This window comes from Rattus norvegicus, chromosome 11 (genome assembly GCF_021556685.1).
Source record: "Rattus norvegicus strain SHRSP/BbbUtx chromosome 11, alternate assembly SHRSP_T2T, whole genome shotgun sequence".
Lineage (NCBI taxonomy): Eukaryota > Metazoa > Chordata > Mammalia > Rodentia > Muridae > Rattus > Rattus norvegicus.
This window is the reverse complement of record NC_141544.1, coordinates 37,432,436-37,444,099: the sequence shown is the minus strand read 5'-3', so window position 1 is coordinate 37,444,099 and position 11,664 is coordinate 37,432,436.

Sequence of the window (11,664 nt, the reverse complement as noted above, 5' to 3'; positions counted from 1 at the left end):
CTCTCTACAAAGAGCATAACACCTGAATGACAAGATGGTTGTTTATAAGCCGGGAAACGAGTCCTCTCCAGAAACCACACTGGCTGGACCCTGAGCTTGGCCTTTCTATCCTTCAAAAATCAAGATTTATTTATTTTTAATCCCAGTGGCTCAGTGTATAGGTATTGTTATGCCAATACTAGGATAATGTGATTAATGAACTTGTTTTGATTAATACAGAGTATCTGTTCCGACTTGCTGGGACACATTTATACCAAGGCTGTGGGCAGAAGCCCTCCCATGTTAAAGCCCCAGGGTGCACTGCTTGAGAACGTGATCTTATTTGAGCATAAGGGCTTAATGATATAATTAGTTAAAATCAGATCGTTGGCGTAGTGTGTGCTCTGCACCCATTATACCTGGTGCCCTTGTAAAAAGAGCCTGGTGCAGGAAGAGACACAGAAGGAGGGCAGAGGAGAAGTGAGGAGCTGCGGTGTGTAGGGAGGCCTTGCGCAGGCTTCTCCCTTCCCAGGCTCCGTCTTGGACTTCCAGTTATGGGTGTGTTTGTGCTGTGACTCAGATCCAGTTTGTGGTCCTTTGCCCTGGTGTCCCTAACAAAGTGACAAAAATGTGCCCGGGGCTCATTTGGCCTTGGTTCCTCCCTTTCCTCCTACTCCACAACACCACCAGTAGCCTCCGAGATAAACATGGGGATTGTTGATACTGCTTTTTATAGATCGGATGAACCTCTTATAAGTTGTGGCAATGGGCCAACTGCAGGAGTGAAAAACTCCTGCTGGGAGTCCGGAAAGTCCACAAAGATCGGTGGAATTCACGACCATCACAGGGAACAATTAGAAGCCAGCTTTCTGTCTCTCTTTCCAAAAAAATAAATTGCGGGGGGGGGGGGGGGAATAAAAATAATCTGTGAAGCTTAACCAAGTATTGAACCCAGGCCTGGTGATTACTACACCCAGCAGCTTGGAACTTGGCTCTTTGGAAGGATATGAGAGGGACACATCTCCGAGTGTGTAATGCATTTGAGGTGGCTGGAAAGAGACAGACCAGAGTGTCAGGCTTGGCCAGTTCATTTAAGGAAGCCCAAGATTTCGGCTCAGTGTTAACAATAACATGGATATTATTAATTATCCTGTGAACTTGTGGATGCTCTCCATCCCCGGGGATGAGGCTGGATTGGTTTCCTCTGGACTCCATCAGTGAAGCAACCATAATTGATGCCTGGGGCTGTAAAATGTGGCCTTCATAAGATGTCCAGACTTAATGGTGTCCATTTGATTTGTCACAAACAAAGCATGGTGTTTATTCTCCTATCATAATTTACTTTTTCATGCTTTCACTGTTTGTAACATTTTCGATGCCCAAGTCTGAAGTCTACAATTTTATTAGTTTTTTGTTTTTTTTTTACCCACATTTCTTTTGTAAATGGGTTACTGGTTTAGCATAGTCTGTGACCTCCCCTTAAATGCCTTCAGAGGATAAAGGAATGGTCTTCTATCTCCCACCCCCCAACTCCACAAACTAGAGAGCATTTGTCTTTCAACCTGCTCTTTTCCATGTCCCCTCTTCAAATAACAGCGAAGTAAGACTTCTGCCTAGGATACAGTGTTCACCGCAATGGCTACTTGTTGAAACAAGGTCTCTTAAGATTCCTGCGCGCATACACTGCCTTCTGTGGATAGTTTTCTTTGTAAGCTTTATGTTTCAGCTTTTGGGATGCAGACTCTCCACTTTCGGCCCATGCCTTCTTTTCAAAGTGTGAGCACCCAGGTTGTCACAGTGTCTTGGACCTTTTCCTACTGTGAAGGAAGGGAGGGGCTCTGGGGACTAGACTGAAATTCTCTGAACATTTTGTTTAATGAGCAACCTTGGAAGGGAAGCGCTCATGCCTTCGGCTCTGTCCTTACCCCACACAGAACAGGTTCCTCTGCCTGCCCCCTCTAGCACTCATCTTGATTTAGTATCTGACCCCAGCCACACTCTTATCTCAATGGGCCTGGCCCCGTGCTCTCAGCTTTACTTAGTGAATAACGAGTCATTAGTAAATCAATTCTCCATGGTCTTTTCTTCCCCTTCCTCCATGAAATAGTGGGGAGACTCCTCTAAGCACCAGTGCCTTTCTTTTTTTTTTTTAAGATTTATTTATATTTATTATATAAGTACACTGTAGGTGTCTTCACAGGGCATCAGATTCCATTACAGATGACTGTGAGCCACCATGTGGTTGCTGGGATTTGAACTCAGGACCTCTGGAAGAGCAGTCAGTGCTCTTAACCACTGAGCCATCTCTCCAGCCCAACACCGGCGCCTTTCTATTCTGTGTTTTGTTTTCTGCCTGAAGCCAAGTATCCTGTGGACCATGTTCTAGAACTTCCTCAGAGTTCGGACGCTGCTCATCGTATCTCTCTTCCTGTCCTTATGGTGTTACTGAATTCTACTGGATAAGGACCCCCATTTTTTTTAATTGCATTTTTAAATTTACATTTTAAATGCTATCTTTTCCTGTTTTTTTCCTCCAGAAACCCGCTACCCCATCTCCCCTTCCTTGCTTCTATGAGGGTTGCTCCCTCACCTACCGCCCACTTCCTCCCTCCCAACTCCCCACCCTGACATTCCCTCACACTGGGGCATCGAGCAGTGTCAGGACCAAGGGTCTCTCCTCCCACTGATGCCTAACAAGGCCATCTTCTGCTACATATGTGGATGGAGCCATAGGTCCATCCCTGTGTTCTCTTGGGATGGTGGTTTAGTCCCTGGGAGCTCTGGGAGCGGGGAGCTGGTTGGTTGATATTGTTGTTCTTCCTATGGGGTCGCAAACATCTCCAGCTACTTCAGTCCTTTCTTTAACTCCTCCAGTGGGAACTCCATTTTCAGTTCAGTGGTTGGCTGAGAGCATCCACCTCTGTATTTGTAAGGCTCTGGAAGAGTCTCTGAGAAAACAGTTATATCAGTCTCCCGTCAACATGCACTTCTTGGCATCTGCAATGTCTGGGTTTGGTTGCTGTGTATGGGATGCATCCCCAAGGGCCCCCATCTTTATGATCTCTTTAACTATATCCTAAAAGTCTTATATATAAATGTATTTATATTGTGGTTAGGGCTTCAATATAAGAATTTAGGAGGATGTTAGTTCAAACCACAGCATTTTGTTTCCTCCCCAAATTACATGTCATTTTCTCATATCCATCTATCTATCTATCTATCTATCTATCTATCTATCTATCTATCTATCTATCTATCTATTGTCTATCTATCTATTATCTATCTATCTATCTATCTATCTATCTATCTATTGACTATCATCTATCTATCTATCTATGTATCTATCTATCTACTATCATCTATCTATCTATCTATTATCATCTATCTACTATCATCTATCTATCTATTATCATCTATCTATCTATCTATCTATTATCTATCTATCTATTATCTATCTATCTATCTATCTATCTATCTATCTATTATCTATCTATCTATTATCTATCTATCTATCTATCTATCTATCTATCTATCTATCTACCTATCTATCTATCTATCTATCTCTTTAGATATCCCAGATCAACAGGCTCCAGTGTTTTAGCTCATTCTAGCGCTAACTTTAAAATGCATACTCTGTCTGAATACCTTCCAAATGAGATATGGAAGAGACTACAAAAGTGATTCACGCCGAAGAAATTTGCTTCTCTGCCTGTGGACCCCTGAAACCAGACAAGTTATTTGATTCTAAAATATAATGGAGGGACAGACAGGACAAACATTCTTATTCAAAACAGACAAAAGTAGAGAAGGGAGAGGAGGTGGCATGTTACAGGTGTTCAAAAGCAGACAAGTCGTGGTTCAGTTGGTTGTACAGGTTGAGTTTGATCTTTGGTTCAGTGCTTTGCCTTCCAGCTCTCCCGGGTTCTAGAATGTTGCAGTGTCGCCGGGATAGCATCCTGCAGGTTACCTATCTTGTCCAATCAAGGCAGTGGTCTTGACGACCTTCGAATCACCTTTCAAGCTGGGTTTTTTTTTCCTTTCTTAAAGAATGGGATATGTTTATTAAACAAAACACTCTGTTGCCTATCAGGGCCAAGGAGTTGGATATCTTTCCTTTATTCCATTTTTACTCTGTCCATTTCAATTCATTCTGAAAATGGTTTGCTTATCTAACTGCAGAGGCCCTTACTGAACCGTCCTCCAGCGACACCCTTGGTGTCCTCTTACTATTCTTTTTGCCATAGACTTACAGTTTCCAAGTCTTCTTGTTCCTTTGCTAACAATTCCTTCTTATTCACTCTTACTTCCAACTTTACTGTAATCTAAACTACTCCTTCAACACTCTGCTTAGATAAATCTTCCACTAAATAGCCAGTTTCATCACTCTCAAGTTCTATGGGGTTTGTTTTGTTTTGTCCTTTGTCATTTTGTAAAAGGGTCAGGTTTTTCTCCCGTTTTTGTTTTTTAACAGCATAATTCTTATTTCAGCCCGAGACCTCACTGGCATAGCCTTTAGCGAACATGTTTCAGCCAACAGCTTCATGACTACCATGTTTTCATCAACAAGATGCCATCTTTCTCTCCGGCTCTCTACTCTTCATTTTAAATATCTATAGCTCCCATCTTTCCAGCACATGTTTGAGTCTCTGGATGGAATCCAGTTCTGAAAACTCCTTTGGTATTTAATACTTTAAATATTACTTAATAATTAATATTTAAAACATGCTCCGATTCTTAGTGCCAAAGTCGTTATTACTCTGCTACGGTTAACTCAAACAAACTACCAGAGACATAGTAACTAAACTGACAGAATCTTATTTCTAATAATTCTAGAGCTAGGGTGAATAAGTTCAACTCTGAGGCCCATTAGATGCCCTGTGGGTGCTGTTTCCCTGGCTTGCAGAAGTCCACCTTCTTACTGTGGCTGCAGGGCTCGTCACCCTGTGCACAGGCAGAGAGAAATTCCTCTGCCTCTTCAGGTAAGCCCGTCTACTCTGTTGGATTTAAACCCCACCTGTGTGAATTTAATTAACCTTTCGTTAGCCCTCAAAACAACGTCTCCAAATAAAAATCAGGGTCATGGTTCAATCGACCACACTCGCTGTGATAAGGGTACTAGGTTAGGTTTTCCCTTTGGTGTAAATAAAATAATTTGTTTTTCCTCTATGAAACTTTAGAAAGAAATAAAGGTCTGAGGGTACAGAAGATGGCTCAGGTGATTTTTAAAGTAAAGCATAGTATTCTAGGATCACAGCTGAGACATTCCCCCTCCTACCGTGTGGGATGCCCTGATGACCCCTGCCTACCATCTTGCAGCCCAGGCAGGGTAGAAGACACCCAGAGGCCTGGACACCCTGAGGTAAGCAAGCAAGTGCTGGGGAGATCGGAGAGAAAGAGAATCAAAACGGGGTGTGCACAAGGAAGATAGGCAGAACTGGAGACTCCAGGTCAGTAAGGATCAGCTTGGCTTGAGCAGCCTGCACTGCCACCTGAGGCCATATCTGGGTCCATGTCCCTGTAGAATTGGCCCATGTTACCACCAAAGGGCAAGCAGACGTCCCAAGTCTTGGCTGCTGACTGGGGCCATGTTGATGTCTGAGGGCTGTGAGAGCTGACCTCATCCCATTGCCTGGGCAGCATGGGAGAGCAGGCCCCAATTGTGTGACAGTGGGAGAGCTATCCTTTCCCCTCACCAGTCGCAGCGTGTGAGAGAGAGGCCATATGCCTCACCTGGGCAGCACAGTAGAGCTGGCCATGGCGCTGTGGGAGTGGGAGAGCCAGCCCCATCCCTTGGTGGCTGGGTGGTGGCATGGGCAAGGGATATATGGCTCTTCTCCTTGCTACCACCTGCAGCGGTGTTGGAGAGTTGGCCCCAATGGCCTGGGAGAGGAAGAGCAGGCAGGCTGACAAACTCAGCTATCACCCTGGCCTCGATCCAGGGGTGTGAGTTGGCCTACCCCAACATCTACCCCATCTATGTACTGCTGGAGCATGTGGGCTGGTCGTGCAGATCCAAAGCCACAGGATCTCCACGGCACAGGGCAACAACGGGAGATCCAAGAAGAGTCCTAGTAGGATCCAGTATTCTAGAATAGCAGAAGCCAGAAGCCTTGAACCTGACCAATGACTAAATGTAATGAACATTCCTAAGTAAAGCTGTTTGAGCAAAAGGGTATATTCTGTGTGATACACCACAGCTTCCATGGCAAGATGCTATTACTTAATTAATTAATTAATTAATTAATTGTTTTCTTTTGGGAGGAGGTTGCAAAGGTAGAGGTTGGGTATGGAGGGATGGATGTTGGATGCATGATGTGAAACTCACAAAGAATGAATACAAAGTTAAAGACAAAGGAAGATTATTCTGAAGTTCATCTTATTGAGTGTACCAAGAATGACTGCCATGGGTTTAGAATGTGGGAAAGAAGTAGATTCTAAGGAAAAGTTTGGAGAGTGGGAGTAAACCAGAAGTCAGAGCCACATAGACCCACAAGGTTATCGTTAGCTTAGACAAAGTGGTTGTGAGAATAACCCATGAGGTACTTAACATTGCTGTATTGAACAGAAAACACACACATTTAAATATGTTCCAGGCTCAGTTACCTCTGGTATAACAAAATAGTTCCCATGACAAGATAAACAAAAAAGGTGGACCTCATTTTATTACATTTTCAAAGAGGCCCCAAAGGACTGTGCAGTTAACATTCCTCCTTTGTAGAAGTGGCCAATGTCTTTCACGTCAAGGCTTCTGTTCATTTCTCTGTCCTGCATTGCAAACAATGCTTTGTTGGCATTCTGTGTATTTTTAACTCTTCCCCAAAGTCCTCTGATTCTTCCAGTCGTCAAAGCCAGACCTTCTGCTCAACGTTTCAGGACTCTAATTGTCCTGTCTTTATTATTGTTGTTGCTTAACTTGCGTGGTGCAGGGGATTGGATCCGTGCCCTTGAACATGCTAGGCAAATGTTCTATCCCTGAGTTATATCCTCAGCTCCATGTTTCTATATTAGTAAACTTCGCTCTTAACACTTAATCTTGATTTCTATCATGTGACTGCTTTATCAGTGTTTAGCTGTTAATAAATAATATTCCCAGGAAACAGAAGGCCAACAATAAAAACATTATGTTCATGTGTTCCAAGATGTGCCAGGAGTTACTCACACCTGGAATCTCAGCGTCTGAGAGGCTGAAGCAGGAGTATTACCATACATTTGAGACCCTCTTGGGCTGCAGAGCAAGACTTTGTCTAAAACAAAACAACAAAACCGAACCAAGATTGCTTGAACAATTTTGATTTAACAGATTAAAGATCTATTAATGTAGATAAAGTATTTAGCATCTACTAGAATGTTTCATATTTTTTTTTTATGAACACATTCCTTAAAGAATACTGTAAATTGATTTTCAATTTGTCCATTGTCAGAACTCTGTGAGATCAAGTTGTGGTTTGCCTTGGAGTTATCTGTATTTTGATGCTAATTCCACTGCCCCAAGGACAGCTGCCTAGTCTTGTACTCAGGACTCAGGTGACTTCACCAGAAACTTCTCCCCATTGAATTTGTAAAATACTGGTGAGGAGCAGGTACAGGACAGAAGGAGGCCTGTCATTGGAGGAGAAGGATGGGTGGGCGGGAGAGAAGTTTGAAGGAAGAGGAGGAGACTAGAACGGAGGAGAAGAGACAAGAAAGGAGAGAGAGAGAGAGAGAAAGAGAGAGAGAGAGAGAGAGAGACAGAGAGAGAGACAGAGAGAGAGACAGAGAGAGAGAGAGAGAGAGAGAGAGAGAGAGAGAGAGAGAGAGAGAGAGAGAGAGAGAGAGAGAGAAGCCATGGCAGGACAATGGAGGCTGACGTAAAGATCTCGCTCTGTGTATTTACAGGTTGTTAGCAATGTTCCTAAGGGATGGATGGTACCGGGCTTTGTATGTTTAAGTGGGCAATTATTATATCTTATCAATTGGATCTACAATTATTGTGTTGTGTGTTCTTTTATGTGGTGGTTTGAGTGTAATAAAGTGTGCGGCGGCAGGAGAAACTGAGCCACCAAGGAGTTGGGATGCGTTTCTGCCAAGACATCTAGCAGATATCTTGGGGTACCATGGTGCAGACCTAGAGGGGTAAAAGACCACAATACATTTTTTATTTTTTATATTTTTACAACAACAAGATCAGACTTTCTTCTCTCTGACCTCAGCTATCCAAATAACTGAATTCACTGTCTCCTTTATTAAGCACCTCTGATTTTTCTTACTGCACAGTTCAGTAAGAGAAGTTCAGTTCATTAAGAATTCTATAATAGAGTCAACCTTAGAACTATAGTCTAATACCATCTACTTTACATATCTATTTTGTTACCATTTATTATTCATTAGTGGCGTTATTAACCACTAATCCTCTAGGGTTAACTGTCTCCTGTGTCATGCATATGTATCCAGAGTAGTGTGTCTTACAACCTCCACTTTGTTTTTTTTGAGAAAGAGTATTCTCAAGTAACTCTTGCTATGTTGGAACTCATTGTTTAGACCAGGGTGGCCTTGAACTCCTAGAGCTTTGCTTGCTCTGCCTGCTTTGCCTGTCTCTTTCTTCAAAGTCTTGGAATTAAAGACATGTTCTATGATGCCCAATCCAGATATTTGTGATGGTTTGTATATACTTGGCTCAAGGAGTAGCACTATTTGGTGGTGTGGCCTTGTTGGAGTAGGTGTGTTACTGTGGGTGTGGGCTTTAAGACGCTTATCCTAGCTTCCTGGAAGCCAGTGTTCTTCTAGATGCCTTCAGATGAAGATATAGAACTCTCAGCTCTTCCAATACCATGCCTTCCTGGATGCTGTCATGCTCCTGCCTTGATGATACTGGACTGAACCTCTGAACCTGTAAGCCAGCCCCAATTAAATGTTGTCCTTTATAAGCGTTGCCTTGGTCATGGTATCTGTTCACAGCAATAAAACATTAAAACCCTAAATAAGACAATACCTGAAATGAGCTGTTGAGTTCTTACACAAAGTCTGCAATAGTTTTCTACTGTAGTCAGAATAAATCCCAAATTTCTAATCTGTTTTGTGGAATCCTGTAGCGTTTGGTCCTACTTATTCCTCAGATCTCACCTATTAATTTTCCATATCCTACAGCCCTTATTTTTGTATTCCTGAAAATTAACTATCCTCACACCTTTATATTGTATTATGATGGTCACTATGACCCTTCTCGAGTTTAACTTCTCTAGCCACTAAGAAAGAATTTTCAAGAGAAATATGCAAAGATGTGTGACACAGAATTTTGATGTCTTCCATCTATTAGAAGGATAAAATCCCCTGCTCCTGGTTGTTGGCATTTCAGCTGGCCTGTGCAGATCTTGTCTGTAGAACATGGGATCTGAGGACCTGGAAGAATGGGGCAGACTGCAGTCTGACGCTGTAGACAATGTTACTGCAGTTCCAGTGTGCTTTTATACACAACTGCAATACAAAAGCAACGGTCCGAGAAAGGTTGTTCGAGCTCAGAAACACATGTAAATAAATACCAGTAAACACACACTAAACAGTAATGAAGTAGCCCCCTTCCCTGATCTTTCTCAGGACAGACCAATTTAAACACAATTGCCTGGCATGGACTATAGACTGTATCTGGGAAAGCACGAAACGAGGCAGAAGGACATATCCAGGTTCAGAGGGCACTCACCAGGCTGGGTTCTATAGCTGTTTTATGACACTCAACAAGAATAAACATATCTTATAAATTGAGTGTACATGTTTGTCACAGAAGCCATGAAACCAAGTCTAAGAATAATCCAGAGAACAAAACACACCTGAGGTAAAAGGCTCTTTTTTTTTCCTGGAGCCTCTCTCACAGTTCCCCAAGGCATTGTTCACCAGGTATCATTCTTTTCACTGTGTTTCTACTTGCATCAAAAGGAACCACTTTGAGGAGTTGGCTGCACTGGCAAGAGATCCACTAAGCCTCTCTCAAGATGAAACACACAATTTAGGTTACCTTTACAATGAATTTGTCTTCTCTGTGAGAAACATGGTTACCCAAAGCAGTATGAGACTAAATAAAGAGAGCAGTCTATGGAATGTAGCTTGATAAAGATTGAAACCTTGCCCTGACACACATTCCTTTCTCAATGCAGAATGGGTAAGTACCCATGGAGCAGATACCCAGCAGTAAGGTCAGTGCCTTTTCCAGTGCTAACCTATGGCTCATATATTACACACTAAGGACTATCTATAAAGCTCTATAGGATCTGTAGATTGATGTAGAAATTACTTTTCTGTGTACAAAACATAGATTCTAACAAAGTGAACCTTCTCTGGAAGTTGGCATCTAAAAAGTTCAGTTTTCTGAAAAGATTTTCCCAGGTAGTGGCAAGTTAACCTAATACTACACTCTTCTTGATGTCAATTAAGATGCTCAGGTTAAACTACATTCCTGATGAGCCCTGAAGGTTCCCAGCCAGGGTGGTGATGGGAGGGGAGACTGCTGGGTGCAGTTGTGTTTACATGGAGGTTGACTTCCGTTTCTGGTTGGAATGGTCTATGGTGATCTCCACAACATACAACAACATCATGATAATAGGATATCTACAGAAGGCAATGGAACAAAAAAGTTCAAATGAATACTCTGTGTGTGTGTGTGTGTGTGTGTGTGTGTGTGTGTGTGTGTATACAGAAATATATTTAGGGTCAAAAAAGCAGGATAGGCTAACTGCAGATCTTCACCTCTCACTCCTCTTTTCTAAACCCATTCCACAAGTGTTACCCATCACTCTTCCTCTCAGACCACATGCTGCAGCCTTCTGTTCTTCCTCCTTCATCCTGTCCCCTTCTATAGAGGATCATACAGATCACAAGGTTTCCAGGAAATTTGAGATACTATGAAAAGGGCCAAATCTAAACATAACAGGAATAGAGAAACTGGACATAACAGAAATTATTTTCAACAAAATCATAGAAGAAAATTTCCTTAACCTAAAGAAGGCTATACCTATCAAGTCAAAAGTATAATACAGAACACCAGATAGACTGGACCAGAAAAGGAAATTCCTGTCAGCACAAAATCAAAACACAAAAATGTACAAAACAAAGAAAGAATATGAAAAGCTTCTAGGGAAAAAGACCAAGAAGTGTATAAAGGGAGACATATTAGAATAACAACTGATGTTTCATGGACATTCCTAAGGCTAGAAAAATCTGAATAGATGTTCTAGAACCTCTAAGAGACGACAGATGCCAGTTCACAATACTATACCCAGCAAAACTTTTAGTCACATAGATGGAGAAAATAAGACATTCCACGATAGAAAACAAATTGATGCAACCTCTGTCTACCAATCCAGCCCTTTAGAATACTCAAGAAGAAAAACTTCACCTGAATAGGTTGACAATATCCAAGGAATGTATTTCCTCCTCTAACACACAAACACACACACACACACACACACATCCACCACAGTAACAAAATAACAGGGGTCAACAAACATTTCCAATACTCATCGATATCTTTTAACATCAATGTTCTCAATTCTGCACTAAAAAGATACAGACTACCAGAATGGATGTGAAGAGAAGATCTGTTCTTCTGCATCTGAGAAACACATCTCAACATCAAGGATAAATATCACCTCTTGGTAAAAGAATGGGAAAAGATAATCTAAGCTAGTGAACCTAACAAGAAAGCTGGTGGAGTCATCT